The 21,801-nt window shown below is 40.1% G+C and overlaps 1 long non-coding RNA gene and 5 other non-coding genes across 6 annotated transcripts; 1 reads left to right on the forward strand and 5 right to left on the reverse strand.

Moving 5' to 3' along the window:
• The first annotated feature begins 6,852 nt into the window (after positions 1-6,852).
• On the forward strand, positions 6,853-8,771 carry LOC106596973 (uncharacterized). Its single transcript, XR_001326808.2, has 2 exons — positions 6,853-8,080; positions 8,348-8,771. It is a non-coding gene; the product is annotated as an uncharacterized lncRNA (long non-coding RNA).
• Positions 8,772-9,754: 983 nt separating this feature from the next.
• trnaa-agc (transfer RNA alanine (anticodon AGC)) lies at positions 9,755-9,827 on the reverse strand. Its single transcript has one exon. It is a non-coding gene; the product is annotated as a tRNA-Ala (tRNA).
• A 1,989-nt stretch (positions 9,828-11,816) lies between these two features.
• On the reverse strand, positions 11,817-11,889 carry trnaa-agc (transfer RNA alanine (anticodon AGC)). Its single transcript has one exon. It is a non-coding gene; the product is annotated as a tRNA-Ala (tRNA).
• Positions 11,890-13,878: 1,989 nt separating this feature from the next.
• Positions 13,879-13,951, reverse strand: trnaa-agc (transfer RNA alanine (anticodon AGC)). The gene has a single exon. It is a non-coding gene; the product is annotated as a tRNA-Ala (tRNA).
• A 1,989-nt stretch (positions 13,952-15,940) lies between these two features.
• On the reverse strand, positions 15,941-16,013 carry trnaa-agc (transfer RNA alanine (anticodon AGC)). Its single transcript has one exon. It is a non-coding gene; the product is annotated as a tRNA-Ala (tRNA).
• Positions 16,014-20,066: 4,053 nt separating this feature from the next.
• Positions 20,067-20,139, reverse strand: trnaa-agc (transfer RNA alanine (anticodon AGC)). Its single transcript has one exon. It is a non-coding gene; the product is annotated as a tRNA-Ala (tRNA).
• Positions 20,140-21,801: the final 1,662 nt, after the last annotated feature.

Raw genomic sequence — 21,801 nt, forward strand, 5'->3', positions numbered from 1 at the left:
TATATGAACCTACACACACTCACAAGTACACACACACATCATCTAAAGTGTCGGAGGGAGGTGTCGCTCCACAGATTATGGCAAGATGATAGGTCAAATGTTTGGGAGGGGGCAGGGAGAGGTAAGATGGGGGACAGAGCACTTTGGGTAATTGGTTATTGTCCCTTGGGACAGGGGGAGAGACATGACATCATACAGTCCCAGAGAGAGAGAGAGAGAGAGAGAGAGAGAGAGAGAGAGAATGGCAGATAGAGAATGGCAGATAGAGAAAGAGAGATTTTCACAAAATGTGTGTGTGAGTGCGGGGCTCAGGTGGGTTCTACACTAATACGCTTACTGAAACAAGACCATAGTGACCACACACTCACATAGATGCACATGCACGCACACACACACACACACACACGCACACACATCGAGGAATATGAAGTGGTGGAGCTGTGGAAAGAGAAGAGAGAGAAAGGAAAGTGAAAGGAGGAGTGTAAGGGTGATGAGGTGGAGAGAGGGCCCAGAGGCTGAGGAGGCTATCTCCTACAGTGCACAGCTTAGGGTCTCTGTGGTTAATGTCTTCTGTGAGAGAGAGAGGGAACAAGGGAGCGAGGGAGAAAGAGAGAGAGGGGCAGCGGGGTGTGTGTGTGTGCGGGTCGGATTTTAGCAAGGAGTAAAATGTTTTTTTTTAGGAGCTGTTACTGCATTGCTATTAACTGTAAGTATGGGCCACTCAGCAAATGGAGCCAGCCATACTCATACGAGGGAGAGCGAGAGAAACCTTGCTTGCCTTCTTAAATACACCTGCAGTGCAGACTAACTGACTATGGAAGCTCAGTCAGAGATGGAGAAACACAACTTTTCAAGCATAGGGGAGTTGTGTGTGTGTGTGTGTGTGTGTGAGTGCATGCGTGCGTGCATAACAGATTACATTTAATTATATGTAATCAGTTAAATATAAGGGATTACAAAAATCCAGGAACTGAATTCCGTTACGTTACCAGCAGGGGCGGAAATCCCGGGGGGACGGGGGGGACACGACCCCCCCATCCTGGGAAAAATATGATTTGTCCCCCCCCAATATATCACTGAAACATAACTATGTAATTTAAATAATATTAATAATACGCAATGAAAGCAATTGTGCTGATTATAGACACTTAATAGCGCGTTTTTAAGTTTCAAAAGATTGCGACCCTTTGCCTCACAATGGTTTGATCCACTGCCAGTTCCTTAGTTTGCACGTAACTGCCGTGAGGTTCATCCAGTCAATCGCGCACACACACACTAGCTGAATATGCAGAGCTAGCGCGCAAATATTAACTATTAAGCTAGCTAGTACCTATTCCATTTATGTGGCGTCGTCAAAGATGGAATCAGCATGCAGATGATGTAAGTTAGTGCTTCAAAGTCCCTGTGATAAGGTTAGCGATAAACTGAAGTCCAAACTGAACAGAACTACACTCTCTTCTACCATTGTCTTAAATATATTTAATGGTCTCGTTGCAAAAGCTAAATTGTCGCAAGGGAACTTTTATTTATTTATTTTATTTCTCCTTTATTTCACCCGGGTAGCAAAGATTATAGCAAACACCACTGAAACTGAATTGGTGCTCGCTAGCTTTGCAAATTCAGCTATTGTTGGAAGCCAGCCAATATGAAACAAACTATTAAAATTACAAAAGGTTGCAGCATATGTTGTGTAAATGGTGAACTCATACAGCTGTCAACTCTTATCATTTTAATCCGTTTCACATTTGCTAGCTACCTTTTAGATCGAAGCCCAAATAGAATGATTGAAGATGATAGAAGCCCATCTCCTACTGTAAATAACCTACACACTGTGTGTGTAGCCAGCCAGCCAGCCAGGTAGAAAAATGGCAGAAAAATAAAAGACGGACATCAGAGTATTTTTCAATACACCAAAACGCATAGTAAGAACCCTAGTAGCCTAATATCTCAAAGACTAGTTGATAAAATGTTCATAAGAAAGAAATTAAATTCTAATGGAAATATTTCACAATGATGTCATTAGGCAGAGCAGGCAACAGATGGCACACAGACAGCAGAGTTGGGGACAGATATGCAGGGACAGACTGGCAGAGACAGGGAGTCTCAGGTAAGTTTGTTGAGTCTTTGTTTGGCAACATTATGAAAGGTTCTCCATTTTTTGACTTGTAAAATAGGAACATAATTGGAAAATGCCATGGATACCCCCACTCTCAACTTAAACTGGTGACTGAACTAAGATTTGTTAAAGGCAATGGTATTGCTGTTGTGATTAGTTGTGTAGTTTTGGGTACCGGTAGTTAGGAGTACGGCAAACACCTTATTTCTTTGGTTCCTCAATATACATTTACCATATTACAATGTAGGCTATGTGTTACAGCACTACTTTTGGTGTCCCCCTCAGGAATTGCTCTTGAGAAAATTTCATGTAATTGTCCCCTCCAAAGTGGATATCAGATTTTCGCCCCTGGTTACCAGCAAAAATATTGTAATCAGATTACAGATACTTTTGAAAATTGAAAAAGTAGATGATTACTTCAAGAATTACCTTTAAATCTTTGACACTTCTCTGTTTTCTCAATTATATTCAAATCAGCATTGGAAAAAGGCGTAAGTTTAAATTTGTTCAACGTGAGCAAGTCTGAACTTAATTCAAAGACCACTATGATGACACTCCAAATGTGTTTGATGGATCGCAGGAAAAGAGCAGGAATAGGCTTTTGTAGGCTACAGTCTAAGCTATGTTTTCTAATGGTGTGACTGCTGTCGGCATCCAAAGTTATCCAACTTGAATAAACGCTTGGAGGTAAAGATGGCAGCAGTGGTGTAGTCACATATTATTGATCTCTACATAGCGCATTGATGGGAATCCATTTTTGGACTTACGTTTCTCCAGGCCCATCCCTCAGCTTTTTAACAAAACAGAGGCGGCCATTTTGTTCTTGTTATTGCCCTTTAAACAGCTGCATACTATCAAGATATCAAAGTGTCACCAACAAAAAGGTAAACAATAGGCCTATACAGTGGCAATTTTAGCATGTAACTCTTGGTGCGGCAAAAAAAAATGATTGTGGGATGATTGCCAGCAAAGCAACTACACAACACAACACTAAACAATACATGAATTGCACTATAACACTGCTACACCTGTCTATCAGCGGAGCCTTGTCTGGCAGTGAAACAGTTAATTCTGCCTCATTTACTGCCTTTTAAAAAAACCTAACTGATATGGCTGACTTGCTTTAACAAATGTGGTTTCTACTGACAAATGAGATGTACAAACTATGGCATATAACAGGCAATCCGTAATTTCGATGAAATTTGTATTTATTTTTTATTTCACCTGTATTTAACCTGGTAGGCCAGTTGAGAACAAGTTCTCATTTACAACTGCGACCTGGCCAAGATAAAGCAAAGCAGTGCGACAAAAACAACAACATGTAACGCCCTGGCCATAGAGAGGGGTTTTTGTTCTTTATTTTGGTTAGGCCAGGGTGTTACATTGGGTGGGCGTTCTATGTTCCTTTTTCTATGTTTTTGTATTTCTTTGTTTTGGGCCGTGTGTGGCTTCCAATCAGGCACAGCTGAAGCTCGTTGTTGGTGATTGGGAGTCACACATAAGGAGCATGTTTTTCCTTTGGGTTTTGTCGGTAATTGTTTCTGTTAGTGTTTGCACCTGACAGGACTGTTTTGGCTGTCAGTTTTCTTGTTTTTTTGTATAGTGTTCACGTTGTTCTATTAAAATTCTAATGATGAACACATCCTCTGCTGCACCTTGGTCTACTTCCACAGACAGCCGTTACACATGGGACAAACAGACGTACAGTCAATAACACAATAGAAAAATCTATATACAGTGTGTGCAAATGTAGTAAGATAAGGGAGGTAAGGCAATAAATAGGCCATAGTGGCGAAATAATTACAATTTAGCATTAACACTGGAGTGATAGATGTGCAGATGATGATGTGCAAATATAAATACTGGGGTGTAAAAGAGCAACAACAACAAAAAACAATATGGAGATGAGGTAGTTGGTTGGATGGGCTATTTACAGATGGGCTATGTACAGGTGCAGTGATCGGTAAGCTGCTCTGACAGCTGATGCTTAAAGCTAGTGAGGGAGATATAAGTCTCCAGCTTCAGTGATTTTTGCAATTCGTTCCAGTCATTGGCAGCAGAGAATTGGAAGGAAAGGCGGCCAAAGGAGGTGTTGGCTTTGGGGATGACCAGTGAAATATACCTGCTGGAGCGCGTGCTACGGGTGGGTGTTGCTATGGTGACCAGTGAGCTGAGATAAGGTGGGGCTTTACCTAGCAAAGACTTAGAGATCACATGGTGCTAGTGGGTTGGGCGACGAATATGTTGCGAGGGCCTGCCAATGAGAGCATACAGGTCGCAGTGGTGGTTAGTATATGGGGCTTTGGTGACAAAACGGAGGGCACTGTGATAGACTACTTCCAATTTGCTGAGTAGAGTGTTGGAGGCTATTTTGTAAATGACATCGCCGAAGTCAAGGATCGGTAGGATAGTCAGTTTTATGAGGGTATGTTTGGCAGCATGAGTGAAGGAGGCTTTGTTTGCGAAATAGGAAGCCAATTCTAGATTTAATTTGGGTTTGGAGATGCTTAATGTGAGTCTGGAAGGAGAGTTTACAGTCTAACCAGACACCTAGGTATTTGTAGATGCCCACATATTCTAAGTCAGAACCGTCCAGAGTAGTGATGCTAGTCGGGCGGGCGCGGGCAGTGATCGGTTGAAGAGCATGCATTTAGTTTTACTAGCATTTAAGAGCAGTTGGAGGTCACGGAGAAGTGTTGTATGGCATTGAAGCTCGTTTGGAGGTTTGTTAACACAGTGTCCAAAGAAGGACCAGATGTATACAGAATGGTGTTGTCTGTGTTAAGGTGGATCAGATAATCACCAGCAGCAAAAGCGACATCATTGATATATACAGAGAAAAGAGTCGGCCAGAGAATTGAACCCTGATTCACCCCGATGGAGACTTCCAGAGGTCCGGACTACAGGCCCTCCAATTTGACACACTGAACTCTGAGAAGTAGTTGGTGAACCAGGCGAGGCAGTCATCTGAGAAACCAAGGCTATTGAGTCTGACAATAAGAATGGGTGAGGCTGGTTGCACGAAAGTATATTTAGTTTGTAGATGGAAAGTGAGATTAAAATATATACGAAAAAAATGAAAAACAGACTATTTACACGGGACAAGACAAACACACGTCCGACTGCTACGCCATCTTGGATTGACGAGCGAGCTAGGACGGACGTAGTCAATATAACTATTTGTTCGGCACTTTTGAAATGTACAGCGACAGAATTCAGAACATGGGCCGTTCTTACAGTGTTCACCCTGTACGCCAAGTCAGAAGTAGGATAAATAAAGGGGGCATATAAACAGACAATGAAAGCTCTTACAATATTCGATGATTACATTTCTCAAAAACAGGTTATAGGCTACATGTGCACCACCAAGTCAGAACAGTAGGAGAAATTAAGAGGTAAAAATAGACCAAATTATTAAGGTGAGGCACATGGGCTACTAACAGCTTACTACACAACATTTATTTACTTTATTTTATTTAACCTTTATTTAACTAGGTAAGTCAGTTAAGAACAAATTCTTATTTACAATGACAGCCTACCGGGTTAGGGTACTTTCTTAGCTACTGTATACATATCTCCCTGGCATATTACATCATTTATGCATCAGCATACAAGACATTTTTGGACTCACCACTTATTGTTGAATTTGCGATTTCACAATTGTTGTGTGATGTTTATGTCCAACGGCCTACATAACCAACCTATAAAGTAAAAATTAACATCCATATATAGCCAGCTATGTAAACTTCAACATTGATTTATCCTGCAATAGATGTTGTTCAATTGGTAACATACATTTTGGTCTTCTTCTAATGCCTCTTAAGGGGAAAGAAATATAAAAATAACTGAAGGTAATCAGATTCCGTTACTGAGTTTGGGTAATCCAAAAGTTACGTTACTGATTACAATTTTTGACAGGTAACTAGTAAATGTAACTGATTACATTTAGGCAATAACCTACACAACCCTGTGTGTGATCCAGCTGCTGTCAAGTGGCCCCTGTACTCCCCAAGGACAAGCTTCGCTGGATAGGCGTTCAAATATTTATCTCTTAAAAGGACCGAGGTCAATTCCATCCATTTCAAGTCCATTCAGAGAGTTTAGGCTACTGAAATTAAATTTGTAAACTGAAAGTTTTTCATCGAAAATGTACTGAAATGATTTTAATTACCTAAAATAATATCTGAGAATTTAAATGAAAATGTCACTGTTTAAACGAGAAACATACACAGATTTTATTGAATGAGATGTGTCCTCCACTCCTTAGTCCTTAAACTACTTGCCACTACTTGTCAGTCTAGCAATTTATCTTATCATAGGCAGGTCTTGCCATCTAGTGCTGAAATATAAAACTAACTCCGTACACAACGATGTAATCATTGCAAAAGAATGCAATGCCAAAACAAGTCAATGGCAAATCAATCATAAGGGACAGTTTGAAAATAACTCCGGTGGGAGGGTGGTGCAAAATAGGGAGGGTTGTCAAATTTTGTTATTTTTGCTTTGGGGAGGGTTGTGGGTTATTGTATTGGGCACAGGAGAGGGTAGTGTGTTTTTTTCCTGGTTTACATTTGCCCTTTTGTAGGTTTTACTATATAATTTCTTCCATCCTAGACAAATTTCCTCATCTGCTTGGATGAACCTCCCCTATATCTAGGTGTTTTGGTACTTCCCTTTTGACCTATGCTTTTTCATGTGCTTACTATACCACAGGTCAATATAGTCTACCAGTATAACTCTCTATCCTGCTTTCTATGCACCATTCATAGTGACAATAGTGGTAGGTACAGTGGGGGGGAAAGGATTTGATCCCCTGCTGATTTTGTACGTTTGCCCACTTACAAAGAAATGATCAGTTAGTGTTCCCACATGTCCATATCTACATGTTGCAGCACTTGTTTACGGAAGACAGAGGCTACCACCTTTGCTAATTAGCTATCTAGCATGCTCCAAACACCGTTGTGTAAGTGTAACTTGGGAAGTGTAGTGGAAGTGTAGTTGTCTGATGGAGGAACCCATAGCTGTATGGATCTGTGCAAAACTGCTACAGTAAGTGTATCTTTTTTATTTGAAGGATCCTTTCTTGCTTATAAAAGATAAGGGCCATGTGTTTCAAAAACCGTATTGCAAGCGATGATTATTGACGTTTCTAAACATTAAAACAATGTCAGGATTGTAGTTCACGTGAGGTAGTCGTGGGCGAAGCTAATGGCTGAAAACTAGGGAGAAGGCAGAAGAGGTGGGTAGTAACACGTTACACGTAGTTAAGTACATTTTTTGAGGAACCAGTACTTTTCTAGTTACTCTCTGTGGGCTGTACTTGTAATCTTAATCAAGTAATTTCTGAAGGAAATAACTTACTTTTACTCCATTACATTTTACCAAATCACTTCAGTTACACAGCATTATATTATTATATTGTCAGTGTCAGATGAAAAGTTTGTCACTCCAAATAATTTATTTAAATTAAATTATTTTACATGAATCGATACTATTGGTTACCAATTAGCTGTCAAGCTCCCACCTATTCCTCTCTTTGGAGTGGTGGATCCATGCCGTTATTTAATACTTTTTGGAGAATTCAATGAGGGGTGTTGACGTCAACCGCATATATTCAATGGTAAGAGATGTTACGTAACTAGCCTCATGTCATGAATATGCATAGCCATCTCGAGACAACTCCTAAATAAAGTGATATTTTTTTCTCAACGTTGCTGGGAAGTCACATCTTCTACTTATATCAGTACACTCTTAACAGCCTAAGCATTACGAAACTTATATTCAATCAAATAAACATAATGTAGCAAATTCGACACTCTCAATGACCTCCATACAAAAACTCATCGATGTCACATGATGAAGAATTGACCCAGCTATCCTTTCCCCCTTCTTCTATGGTGAAGTGCACGTCTTCACTCCTGAGGATATTTTTATTTGTGGGTTCTTAGCCAGACGCGATCAGAGGTAAGTAGCACTTTAATTACCTTCTGACTTTGTAATATGATGTATTTCTGGAGTAAGATAGGTATTTCTCGGATATAACGCTGCTTTTGAAATTGTGTTTTGAGGGCTAGGTAGCTAACTAGACAACTAGTTAGCTTTGGCTAACAGAGAAACTGACAGGATGTTTAATCTCATGTTTTTAGCTCCCCATATGATCTCTGCGTGTTGGCTAAGTTACTGTAGCTACTATAAATATTTGTGTTTTTGTTTGTTTCTTTATATTTACAGCTTGTAGCAGCACAACCGAGAGGGAGGAGAATGGGCCTGCCAAGAAAACAAAATAGCCTTCCAAGTGGAAAGTAGAGATTCGGAAGAGAAGGATGTAGGGTTTATCCTACTTTGGCAGGGAAAAGATGGTTTGAGTTGACTTTGGCAATTCATATCTGCACTGTTTGATTATTTATTACATACATGATTCTTACCAGAATACTTGTATTCCATGCTGAAATGTCTGATTTGCATACTAGTAACATGATTAATAGTGAAATTTCGATATTCATTGTTTGACTGTTGTACCACTTACCTGATCCTACTTGATATTTCATTCTGAGTAAAAAATTAAACATCACACTTTGTGTAAATATTTTTAGGACGCATTCACGATCACATTTACTTGAAATTATATTGTGAAAATAAATGTTCATTAATGCTATTGAAATTGTGAAATTATTATAATCTCTTGAGTACGTCTACATTTTTATGAAATTGAGCACTATGATAGATAATAAGAATGAGTCCAAATAAAAGTTTGCGTAACGTAGCGCGTACAGTAGGAAACTTCTCGAAAGCGTACGCCATTTGTACTTATTTTGAAGCATGCGTCGATGCAAGCTGCAACGGAAAGTATGCAAATATGACACAACATTTATTGAAAACAATGGCAGCTAAATTATTACGATTCACATATCTAGCTGATAATTGTTAAGTCAAACGTTTGCTTTGTGTATATGTATGTAACAGTATAGCTTCCGTCCCTCTCCTCGCCCCAAACCAGGAACTCTCTGCGCACATCAACAACTGACACCCCACGAAGCATCATTACCCATCGCGCCACAAAAGCCACTACCCTTGCAGCGAACAACTGCTTAGGTAGCAGAGCGAGTGATGTCCCCGATTGAAACGCTATTAGCTCGCACATTCTCCTCACTCTCGTCCTCACAAGAACGTTCTCAAGCGAATGTAGTGGAGAATACAATCGGAGCATGAGTGTGGAGCATCGTAGTATGTTTGGAGAAACACCCCTAGAGTTTGAGAGTTACAAGCCCCCAGTCACCCAGTAACCTTTGAACTGTCCCTAAATAATCCTATTAAAACACTGCATGAGAAATATGTCATCAACTCAAAACAATTGAAAGTACATAGTATAAAACACTACTTAGCCTAATATGTTATTAAAAGCCATGATAGCATCGTCTACCGATAGGTCTGTTCTGAATTCATATTTCAACTCGTCACCATGCTCTACCTTCCACTCGTGTTTCCCAACTGTAGTCCTCGGGAAGCCCCAACAATAGACATTTACATTTTAGAGCCAGACAAGCACACTTGATTCAATTTGTTAACTAATCCTTCGATTAGTTAAATCAGTCCAGAGCTACAACAACAATGTGTGCTGATTGAACCAAACTAAATAATTGGAGGATGCGGGCATCGATCCCGCTACCTCTCGCATGCTAAGCGAGCGCTCTACCATTTGAGCTAATCCCCCTGTGCATCCAGTAAGAAGTATGAAATCTCAATGACCGCACTGGAAAATCCCTCGTCAACAAGAAAGGATACTTTTTTATAAAGTATGCTTGCTTCAGCTGTCTAAAAGTATTTTTCATGGTCGTTCAGTAACGGTTGAAGCAGTGACTGCAGTAAGCCTAGTGGTGGAAATAGTTGTATTGTATGGTTAGTGAGTTTGGGGTTAGCAGAAAAACGTGTGAGTCTGGAGTTCCCCCTGCTGGCTGTCTGTGGAATAACGTCAGGATCAGATGATCGTGGGGAAATAAATGCATGTTGGTCGCCCGAACATGGTCACTGTTTTCCTGTCTTTTGTCGTTCTTATGCTCACTGCGTCTCAGTGGGTCGGTCCAAGGCCTTTCTACTGTAAGCAGAGGAGAGGACAGCCTTCCAGTAGAATAAATAGAGGCACAGCTCCCAACATTTACTAACAAATGAACAGCTACTAAATCAAAGATCTGTCTCATAAACTACACATGTGCCTACATGTGATAACGAAAAGGGGATTGTTGCATTACCCCAAGCGACCACAGAATTTGTCCCTTTAATTTAAGTAATAATTAGGTGGTTTGGTGGGATTTCCTAAATTCCAGTGTGTTTCTGCTTGCCACAACAAAGGCAAAAGAGAGAATGAACTGGCACAGAGACTAAGATATTAGGACCTGTTTAGTAGCGAAAAGAAGGCTGTCCATCATATCGCAAAGCCATTATGACAAGGGCTCCTCCTCCCCTGTAGGATAACTAATAATAATAATGATTTATTCTATATAGCACTTTTCATTACACACAGAATCTCAAAGTAGCTTTAGAAACGAAAATAAATTCAAGGTGATCTGGTACATACTTGGCCGATGGCTTCCACAGCTTCAGATGATAATAATAAGATGGAGAGTGATGGAGTCTGTAGTTAGAGGAGTTGAGGCAGTAAGGCAGTTCACTTCAGATATTTTGCTCGCACTTGTATGTGCTAGAGATATGTGCTACATACCAATTATTTTCAATATAGAGATAGAAATATATGTATAACTCCTGTTATTTTTGTTTTACCTTTTAATAAAGCACTAAAATTGTGATCTCTCTTAATGGTTCATGAGTCATTTGGTATTGTTCGGCATGTTTACCTGCCTACGTACCTTATATCGCAAGCCCATAATTAGTCAATAGGGCTGACTGGCTAGCTGATAGCCACAACGAATTGTTAGCTAGCTACTGTAACGATGAAGAATTGACATCTATCTTGCATAATATTCGTTTTAGGTCATTTTTTCCTGTTTAACTATCTGGCTAGCTAAATTATTACGATTCACATATTTAGCTGATAATTATGAAGTCAAACGTTTGCTTTGTGTATATCTTGTTTCGTCTATTGTTGACATTGTCCTGGCTGGAAGGAGGTTCAGCGAATGGGGCGGTGAAGCGTGAGGTAATACAGTAGGGGGAGTGCGAGTGCTTCTTAAATGTATTGTTTTATGCATTCTCCTCACTCTTGACCTCACAAGAACGTACTCAAAAGAATGTAGTGGAGAATACAATCGGAGCATGAGTGTGGAGCATCGTAGTATGTTTGGAGAAACACCCCTAGAGTTTGAGAGTTACAAGCCCCCAGTCACCCAGTAACTTTTGAACTGTCCCTAAATAATCCTATTAAAACACTGCATGAGAAATATGTCATCAACTCAAAACAATTGAAAGTACATAGTATAAAACACTACTTAGCCTAATATGTTATTAAAAGCCATGATAGCATCGTCTACCGATAGGTCTGTTCTGAATTCATATTTCAACTCGTCACCATGCTCTACCTTCCACTCGTGTTTCCCAACTGTAGTCCTCGGGAAGCCCCAACAATAGACATTTACATTTTAGAGCCAGACAAGCACACTTGATTCAATTTGTTAACTAATCCTTCGATTAGTTAAATCAGTCCAGAGCTACAACAACAATGTGTGCTGATTGAACCAAACTAAATAATTGGAGGATGCGGGCATCGATCCCGCTACCTCTCGCATGCTAAGCGAGCGCTCTACCATTTGAGCTAATCCCCCTGTGCATCCAGTAAGAAGTATGAAATCTCAATGACCGCACTGGAAAATCCCTCGTCAACAAGAAAGGATACTTTTTTATAAAGTATGCTTGCTTCAGCTGTCTAAAAGTATTTTTCATGGTCGTTCAGTAACGGTTGAAGCAGTGACTGCAGTAAGCCTAGTGGTGGAAATAGTTGTATTGTATGGTTAGTGAGTTTGGGGTTAGCAGAAAAACTTGTGAGTCTGGAGTTCCCCCTGCTGGCTGTCTGTGGAATAACATCAGGATCAGATGATCGTGGGGAAATAAATGCATGTTGGTCGCCCGAACATGGTCACTGTTTTCCTGTCTTTTGTCGTTCTTATGCTCACTGCGTCTCAGTGGGTCGGTCCAAGGCCTTTCTACTGTAAGCAGAGGAGAGGACAGCCTTCCAGTAGAATAAATAGAGGCACAGCTCCCAACATTTACTAACAAATGAACAGCTACTAAATCAAAGATCTGTCTCATAAACTACACATGTGGCTACATGTGATAACGAAAGGGGATTGTTGCATTACCCCAAGCGACCACAGAATTTGTCCCTTTAATTTAAGTAATAATTAGGTGGTTTGGTGGGATTTCCTAAATTCCAGTGTGTTTCTGCTTGCCACAACAAAGGCAAAAGAGAGAATGAACTGGCACAGAGACTAAGATATTAGGACCTGTTTAGTAGCGAAAAGAAGGCTGTCCATCATATCGCAAAGCCATTATGACAAGGGCTCCTCCTCCCCTGTAGGATAACTAATAATAATAATGATTTATTCTATATAGCACTTTTCATTACACACAGAATCTCAAAGTAGCTTTAGAAACGAAAATAAATTCAAGGTGATCTGGTACATACTTGGCCGATGGCTTCCACAGCTTCAGATGATAATAATAAGATGGAGAGTGATGGAGTCTGTAGTTAGAGGAGTTGAGGCAGTAAGGCAGTTCACTTCAGATATTTTGCTCGCACTTGTATGTGCTAGAGATTTGTGCTACATACCAATTATTTTCAATATAGAGATAGAAATATATGTATAACTCCTGTTATTTTTGTTTTACCTTTTAATAAAGCACTAAAATTGTGATCTCTCTTAATGGTTCATGAGTCATTTGGTATTGTTCGGCATGTTTACCTGCCTACGTACCTTATATCGCAAGCCCATAATTAGTCAATAGGGCTGACTGGCTAGCTGATAGCCACAACGAATTGTTAGCTAGCTACTGTGACCATGAAGAATTGACATCTATCTTGCATAATATTAGTTTTAGGTCATTTTTTCCTGTTTAACTATCTGGCTAGCTAAATTATTACGATTCACATATTTAGCTGATAATTATGAAGTCAAACGTTTGCTTTGTGTATATCTTGTTTCGTCTATTGTTGACATTGTCCTGGCTGGAAGGAGGTTCAGCGAATGGGGCGGTGAAGCGTGAGGTAATACAGTAGGGGGAGTGCGAGTGCTTCTTAAATGTATTGTTTTATGCATTCTCCTCACTCTTGACCTCACAAAGAAAGTACTCAAAAGAATGTAGTGGAGAATACAATCGGAGCATGAGTGTGGAGCATCGTAGTATGTTTGGAGAAACACCCCTAGAGTTTGAGAGTTACAAGCCCCCAGTCACCCAGTAACTTTTGAACTGTCCCTAAATAATCCTATTAAAACACTGCATGAGAAATATGTCATCAACTCAAAACAATTGAAAGTACATAGTATAAAACACTACTTAGCCTAATATGTTATTAAAAGCCATGATAGCATCGTCTACCGATAGGTCTGTTCTGAATTCATATTTCAACTCGTCACCATGCTCTACCTTCCACTCGTGTTTCCCAACTGTAGTCCTCGGGAACCCCCAACAATAGACATTTACATTTTAGAGCCAGACAAGCACACTTGATTCAATTTGTTAACTAATCCTTCGATTAGTTAAATCAGTCCAGAGCTACAACAACAATGTGTGCTGATTGAACCAAACTAAATAATTGGAGGATGCGGGCATCGATCCCGCTACCTCTCGCATGCTAAGCGAGCGCTCTACCATTTGAGCTAATCCCCCTGTGCACCCAGTAAGAAGTATGAAATCTCAATGACCGCACTGGCAAATCCCTCGTCAACAAGAAAGGATACTTTTTTATAAAGTATGCTTGCTTCAGCTGTCTAAAAGTATTTTTCATGGTCGTTCAGTAACGGTTGAAGCAGTGACTGCAGTAAGCCTAGTGGTGGAAATAGTTGTATTGTATGGTTAGTGAGTTTGGGGTTAGCAGAAAAACTTGTGAGTCTGGAGTTCCCCCTGCTGGCTGTCTGTGGAATAACGTCAGGATCAGATGATCGTGGGGAAATAAATGCATGTTGGTCGCCCGAACATGGTCACTGTTTTCCTGTCTTTTGTCGTTCTTATGCTCACTGCGTCTCAGTGGGTCGGTCCAAGGCCTTTCTACTGTAAGCAGAGGAGAGGACAGCCTTCCAGTAGAATAAATAGAGGCACAGCTCCCAACATTTACTAACAAATGAACAGCTACTAAATCAAAGATCTGTCTCATAAACTACACATGTGGCTACATGTGATAACGAAAGGGGATTGTTGCATTACCCCAAGCGACCACAGAATTTGTCCCTTTAATTTAAGTAATAATTAGGTGGTTTGGTGGGATTTCCTAAATTCCAGTGTGTTTCTGCTTGCCACAACAAAGGCAAAAGAGAGAATGAACTGGCACAGAGACTAAGATATTAGGACCCGTTTAGTAGCGAAAAGAAGGCTGTCCATCATATCGCAAAGCCATTATGACAAGGGCTCCTCCTCCCCTGTAGGATAACTAATAATAATAATGATTTATTCTATATAGCACTTTTCATTACACACAGAATCTCAAAGTAGCTTTAGAAACGAAAATAAATTCAAGGTGATCTGGTACATACTTGGCCGATGGCTTCCACAGCTTCAGATGATAATAATAAGATGGAGAGTGATGGAGTCTGTAGTTAGAGGAGTTGAGGCAGTAAGGCAGTTCACTTCAGATATTTTGCTCGCACTTGTATGTGCTAGAGATATGTGCTACATACCAATTATTTTCAATATAGAGATAGAAATATATGTATAACTCCTGTTATTTTTGTTTTACCTTTTAATAAAGCACTAAAATTGTGATCTCTCTTAATGGTTCATGAGTCATTTGGTATTGTTCGGCATGTTTACCTGCCTACGTACCTTATATCGCAAGCCCATAATTAGTCAATAGGGCTGACTGGCTAGCTGATAGCCACAACGAATTGTTAGCTAGCTACTGTAACCATGAAGAATTGACATCTATCTTGCATAATATTAGTTTTAGGTCATTTTTTCCTGTTTAACTATCTGGCTAGCTAAATTATTACGATTCACATATTTAGCTGATAATTATGAAGTCAAACGTTTGCTTTGTGTATATCTTGTTTCGTCTATTGTTGACATTGTCCTGGCTGGAAGGAGGTTCAGCGAATGGGGCGGTGAAGCGTGAGGTAATACAGTAGGGGGAGTGCGAGTGCTTCTTAAATGTATTGTTTTATGCATTCTCCTCACTCTTGACCTCACAAAGAAAGTACTCAAAAGAATGTAGTGGAGAATACAATCGGAGCATGAGTGTGGAGCATCGTAGTATGTTTGGAGAAACACCCCTAGAGTTTGAGAGTTACAAGCCCCCAGTCACCCAGTAACTTTTGAACTGTCCCTAAATAATCCTATTAAAACACTGCATGAGAAATATGTCATCAACTCAAAACAATTGAAAGTACATAGTATAAAACACTACTTAGCCTAATATGTTATTAAAAGCCATGATAGCATCGTCTACCGATAGGTCTGTTCTGAATTCATATTTCAACTCGTCACCATGCTCTACCTTCCACTCGTGTTTCCCAACTGTAGTCCTCGGGAACCCCCAACAATAGACATTTACATTTTAGAGCCAGACAAGCACACTTGATTCAATTTGTTAACTAATCCTTCGATTAGTTAAATCAGTCCAGAGCTACAACAACAATGTGTGCTGATTGAACCAAACTAAATAATTGGAGGATGCGGGCATCGATCCCGCTACCTCTCGCATGCTAAGCGAGCGCTCTACCATTTGAGCTAATCCCCCTGTGCACCCAGTAAGAAGTATGAAATCTCAATGACCGCACTGGCAAATCCCTCGTCAACAAGAAAGGATACTTTTTTTATAAAGTATGCTTGCTTCAGCTGTCTAAAAGTATTTTTCATGGTCGTTCAGTAACGGTTGAAGCAGTGACTGCAGTAAGCCTAGTGGTGGAAATAGTTGTATTGTATGGTTAGTGAGTTTGGGGTTAGCAGAAAAACTTGTGAGTCTGGAGTTCCCCCTGCTGGCTGTCTGTGGAATAACATCAGGATCAGATGATCGTGGGGAAATAAATGCATGTTGGTCGCCCGAACATGGTCACTGTTTTCCTGTCTTTTGTCGTTCTTATGCTCACTGCGTCTCAGTGGGTCGGTCCAAGGCCTTTCTACTGTAAGCAGAGGAGAGGACAGCCTTCCAGTAGAATAAATAGAGGCACAGCTCCCAACATTTACTAACAAATGAACAGCTACTAAATCAAAGATCTGTCTCATAAACTACACATGTGGCTACATGTGATAACGAAAGGGGATTGTTGCATTACCCCAAGCGACCACAGAATTTGTCCCTTTAATTTAAGTAATAATTAGGTGGTTTGGTGGGATTTCCTAAATTCCAGTGTGTTTCTGCTTGCCACAACAAAGGCAAAAGAGAGAATGAACTGGCACAGAGACTAAGATATTAGGACCCGTTTAGTAGCGAAAAGAAGGCTGTCCATCATATCGCAAAGCCATTATGACAAGGGCTCCTCCTCCCCTGTAGGATAACTAATAATAATAATGATTTATTCTATATAGCACTTTTCATTACACACAGAATCTCAAAGTAGCTTTAGAAACGAAAATAAATTCAAGGTGATCTGGTACATACTTGGCCGATGGCTTCCACAGCTTCAGATGATAATAATAAGATGGAGAGTGATGGAGTCTGTAGTTAGAGGAGTTGAGGCAGTAAGGCAGTTCACTTCAGATATTTTGCTCGCACTTGTATGTGCTAGAGATTTGTGCTACATACCAATTATTTTCAATATAGAGATAGAAATATATGTATAACTCCTGTTATTTTTGTTTTACCTTTTAATAAAGCACTAAAATTGTGATCTCTCTTAATGGTTCATGAGTCATTTGGTATTGTTCGGCATGTTTACCTGCCTACGTACCTTATATCGCAAGCCCATAATTAGTCAATAGGGCTGACTGGCTAGCTGATAGCCACAACGAATTGTTAGCTAGCTACTGTGACCATGAAGAATTGACATCTATCTTGCATAATATTAGTTTTAGGTCATTTTTTCCTGTTTAACTATCTGGCTAGCTAAATTATTACGATTCACATATTTAGCTGATAATTATGAAGTCAAACGTTTGCTTTGTGTATATCTTGTTTCGTCTATTGTTGACATTGTCCTGGCTGGAAGGAGGTTCAGCGAATGGGGCGGTGAAGCGTGAGGTAATACAGTAGGGGGAGTGCGAGTGCTTCTTAAATGTATTGTTTTATGCATTCTCCTCACTCTTGACCTCACAAAGAAAGTACTCAAAAGAATGTAGTGGAGAATACAATCGGAGCATGAGTGTGGAGCATCGTAGTATGTTTGGAGAAACACCCCTAGAGTTTGAGAGTTACAAGCCCCCAGTCACCCAGTAACTTTTGAACTGTCCCTAAATAATCCTATTAAAACACTGCATGAGAAATATGTCATCAACTCAAAACAATTGAAAGTACATAGTATAAAACACTACTTAGCCTAATATGTTATTAAAAGCCATGATAGCATCGTCTACCGATAGGTCTGTTCTGAATTCATATTTCAACTCGTCACCATGCTCTACCTTCCACTCGTGTTTCCCAACTGTAGTCCTCGGGAACCCCCAACAATAGACATTTACATTTTAGAGCCAGACAAGCACACTTGATTCAATTTGTTAACTAATCCTTCGATTAGTTAAATCAGTCCAGAGCTACAACAACAATGTGTGCTGATTGAACCAAACTAAATAATTGGAGGATGCGGGCATCGATCCCGCTACCTCTCGCATGCTAAGCGAGCGGGCTAACATTTGAGCTAATCCCCCTGTGCATCCAGTAAGAAGTATGAAATCTCAATGACCGCACTGCCAAATCCCTCGTCAACAAGAAAGGATACTTTTTTATAAAGTATGCTTGCTTCAGCTGTCTAAAAGTATTTTTCATGGTCGTTCAGTAACGGTTGAAGCAGTGACTGCAGTAAGCCTAGTGGTGGAAATAGTTGTATTGTATGGTTAGTGAGTTTGGGGTTAGCAGAAAAACTTGTGAGTCTGGAGTTCCCCCTGCTGGCTGTCTGTGGAATAACGTCAGGATCAGATGATCGTGGGGAAATAAATGCATGTTGGTCGCCCGAACATGGTCACTGTTTTACTGTCTTTTGTCGTTCTTATGCTCACTGCGTCTCAGTGGGTCGGTCCAAGGCCTTTCTACTGTAAGCAGAGGAGAGGACAGCCTTCCAGTAGAATAAATAGAGGAACAGCTCCCAACATTTACTAACAAATGAACAGCTACTAAATCAAAGATCTGTCTCATAAACTACACATGTGGCTACATGTGATAACGAAAAGGGGATTGTTGCATTACCCCAAGCGACCACAGAATTTGTCCCTTTAATTTAAGTAATAATTAGGTGGTTTGGTGGGATTTCCTAAATTCCAGTGTGTTTCTGCTTGCCACAACAAAGGCAAAAGAGAGAATGAACTGGCACAGAGACTAAGATATTAGGACCTGTTTAGTAGCGAAAAGAAGGCTGTCCATCATATCGCAAAGCCATTATGACAAGGGCTCCTCCTCCCCTGTAGGATAACTAATAATAATAATGATTTATTCTATATAGCACTTTTCATTACACACAGAATCTCAAAGTAGCTTTAGAAACGAAAATAAATTCAAGGTGATCTGGTACATACTTGGCCGATGGCTTCCACAGCTTCAGATGATAATAATAAGATGGAGAGTGATGGAGTCTGTAGTTAGAGGAGTTGAGGCAGTAAGGCAGTTCACTTCAGATATTTTGCTCGCACTTGTATGTGCTAGAGATATGTGCTACATACCAATTATTTTCAATATAGAGATAGAAATATATGTATAACTCCTGTTATTTTTGTTTTACCTTTTAATAAAGCACTAAAATTGTGATCTCTCTTAATGGTTCATGAGTCATTTGGTATTGTTCGGCATGTTTACCTGCCTACGTACCTTATATCGCAAGCCCATAATTAGTCAATAGGGCTGACTGGCTAGCTGATAGCCACAACGAATTGTTAGCTAGCTACTGTGACCATGAAGAATTGGCATCTATCTTGCATAATATTAGTTTTAGGTCATTTTTTCCTGTTTAACTATCTGGCTAGCTAAATTATTACGATTCACATATTTAGCTGATAATTATGAAGTCAAACGTTTGCTTTGTGTATATCTTGTTTCGTCTATTGTTGACATTGTCCTGGCTGGAAGGAGGTTCAGCGAATGGGGCGGTGAAGCGTGAGGTAATACAGTAGGGGGAGTGCGAGTGCTTCTTAAATGTATTGTTTTATGCATTCTCCTCACTCTTGACCTCACAAAGAAAGTACTCAAAAGAATGTAGTGGAGAATACAATCGGAGCATGAGTGTGGAGCATCGTAGTATGTTTGGAGAAACACCCCTAGAGTTTGAGAGTTACAAGCCCCCAGTCACCCAGTAACTTTTGAACTGTCCCTAAATAATCCTATTAAAACACTGCATGAGAAATATGTCATCAACTCAAAACAATTGAAAGTACATAGTATAAAACACTACTTAGCCTAATATGTTATTAAAAGCCATGATAGCATCGTCTACCGATAGGTCTGTTCTGAATTCATATTTCAACTCGTCACCATGCTCTACCTTCCACTCGTGTTTCCCAACTGTAGTCCTCGGGAACCCCCAACAATAGACATTTACATTTTAGAGCCAGACAAGCACATTTGATTCAATTTGTTAACTAATCCTTCGATTAGTTAAATCAGTCCAGAGCTACAACAACAATGTGTGCTGATTGAACCAAACTAAATAATTGGAGGATGCGGGCATCGATCCCGCTACCTCTCGCATGCTAAGCGAGCGCTCTACCATTTGAGCTAATCCCCCTGTGCACCCAGTAAGAAGTATGAAATCTCAATGACCGCACTGGCAAATCCCTCGTCAACAAGAAAGGATACTTTTTTTTATAAAGTATGCTTGCTTCAGCTGTCTAAAAGTATTTTTCATGGTCGTTCAGTAACGGTTGAAGCAGTGACTGCAGTAAGCCTAGTGGTGGAAATAGTTGTATTGTATGGTTAGTGAGTTTGGGGTTAGCAGAAAAACTTGTGAGTCTGGAGTTCCCCCTGCTGGCTGTCTGTGGAATAACATCAGGATCAGATGATCGTGGGGAAATAAATGCATGTTGGTCGCCCGAACATGGTCACTGTTTTCCTGTCTTTTGTCGTTCTTATGCTCACTGCGTCTCAGTGGGTCGGTCCAAGGCCTTTCTACTGTAAGCAGAGGAGAGGACAGCCTTCCAGTAGAATAAATAGAGGCACAGCTCCCAACATTTACTAACAAATGAACAGCTACTAAATCAAAGATCTGTCTCATAAACTACACATGTGGCTACATGTGATAACGAAAGGGGATTGTTGCATTACCCCAAGCGACCACAGAATTTGTCCCTTTAATTTAAGTAATAATTAGGTGGTTTGGTGGGATTTCCTAAATTCCAGTGTGTTTCTGCTTGCCACAACAAAGGCAAAAGAGAGAATGAACTGGCACAGAGACTAAGATATTAGGACCCGTTTAGTAGCGAAAAGAAGGCTGTCCATCATATCGCAAAGCCATTATGACAAGGGCTCCTCCTCCCCTGTAGGATAACTAATAATAATAATGATTTATTCTATATAGCACTTTTCATTACACACAGAATCTCAAAGTAGCTTTAGAAACGAAAATAAATTCAAGGTGATCTGGTACATACTTGGCCGATGGCTTCCACAGCTTCAGATGATAATAATAAGATGGAGAGTGATGGAGTCTGTAGTTAGAGGAGTTGAGGCAGTAAGGCAGTTCACTTCAGATATTTTGCTCGCACTTGTATGTGCTAGAGATTTGTGCTACATACCAATTATTTTCAATATAGAGATAGAAATATATGTATAACTCCTGTTATTTTTGTTTTACCTTTTAATAAAGCACTAAAATTGTGATCTCTCTTAATGGTTCATGAGTCATTTGGTATTGTTCGGCATGTTTACCTGCCTACGTACCTTATATCGCAAGCCCATAATTAGTCAATAGGGCTGACTGGCTAGCTGATAGCCACAACGAATTGTTAGCTAGCTACTGTGACCATGAAGAATTGACATCTATCTTGCATAATATTAGTTTTAGGTCATTTTTTCCTGTTTAACTATCTGGCTAGCTAAATTATTACGATTCACATATTTAGCTGATAATTATGAAGTCAAACGTTTGCTTTGTGTATATCTTGTTTCGTCGATTGTTGACATTGTCCTGGCTGGAAGGAGGTTCAGCGAATGGGGCGGTGAAGCGTGAGGTAATACAGTAGGGGGAGTGCGAGTGCTTCTTAAATGTATTGTTTTATGCATTCTCCTCACTCTTGACCTCACAAAGAAAGTACTCAAAAGAATGTAGTGGAGAATACAATCGGAGCATGAGTGTGGAGCATCGTAGTATGTTTGGAGAAACACCCCTAGAGTTTGAGAGTTACAAGCCCCCAGTCACCCAGTAACTTTTGAACTGTCCCTAAATAATCCT

The sequence above is a fragment of the Salmo salar genome, chromosome ssa09 (assembly GCF_905237065.1).
Source record: "Salmo salar chromosome ssa09, Ssal_v3.1, whole genome shotgun sequence".
Taxonomy (NCBI): Eukaryota; Metazoa; Chordata; class Actinopteri; order Salmoniformes; family Salmonidae; genus Salmo; species Salmo salar.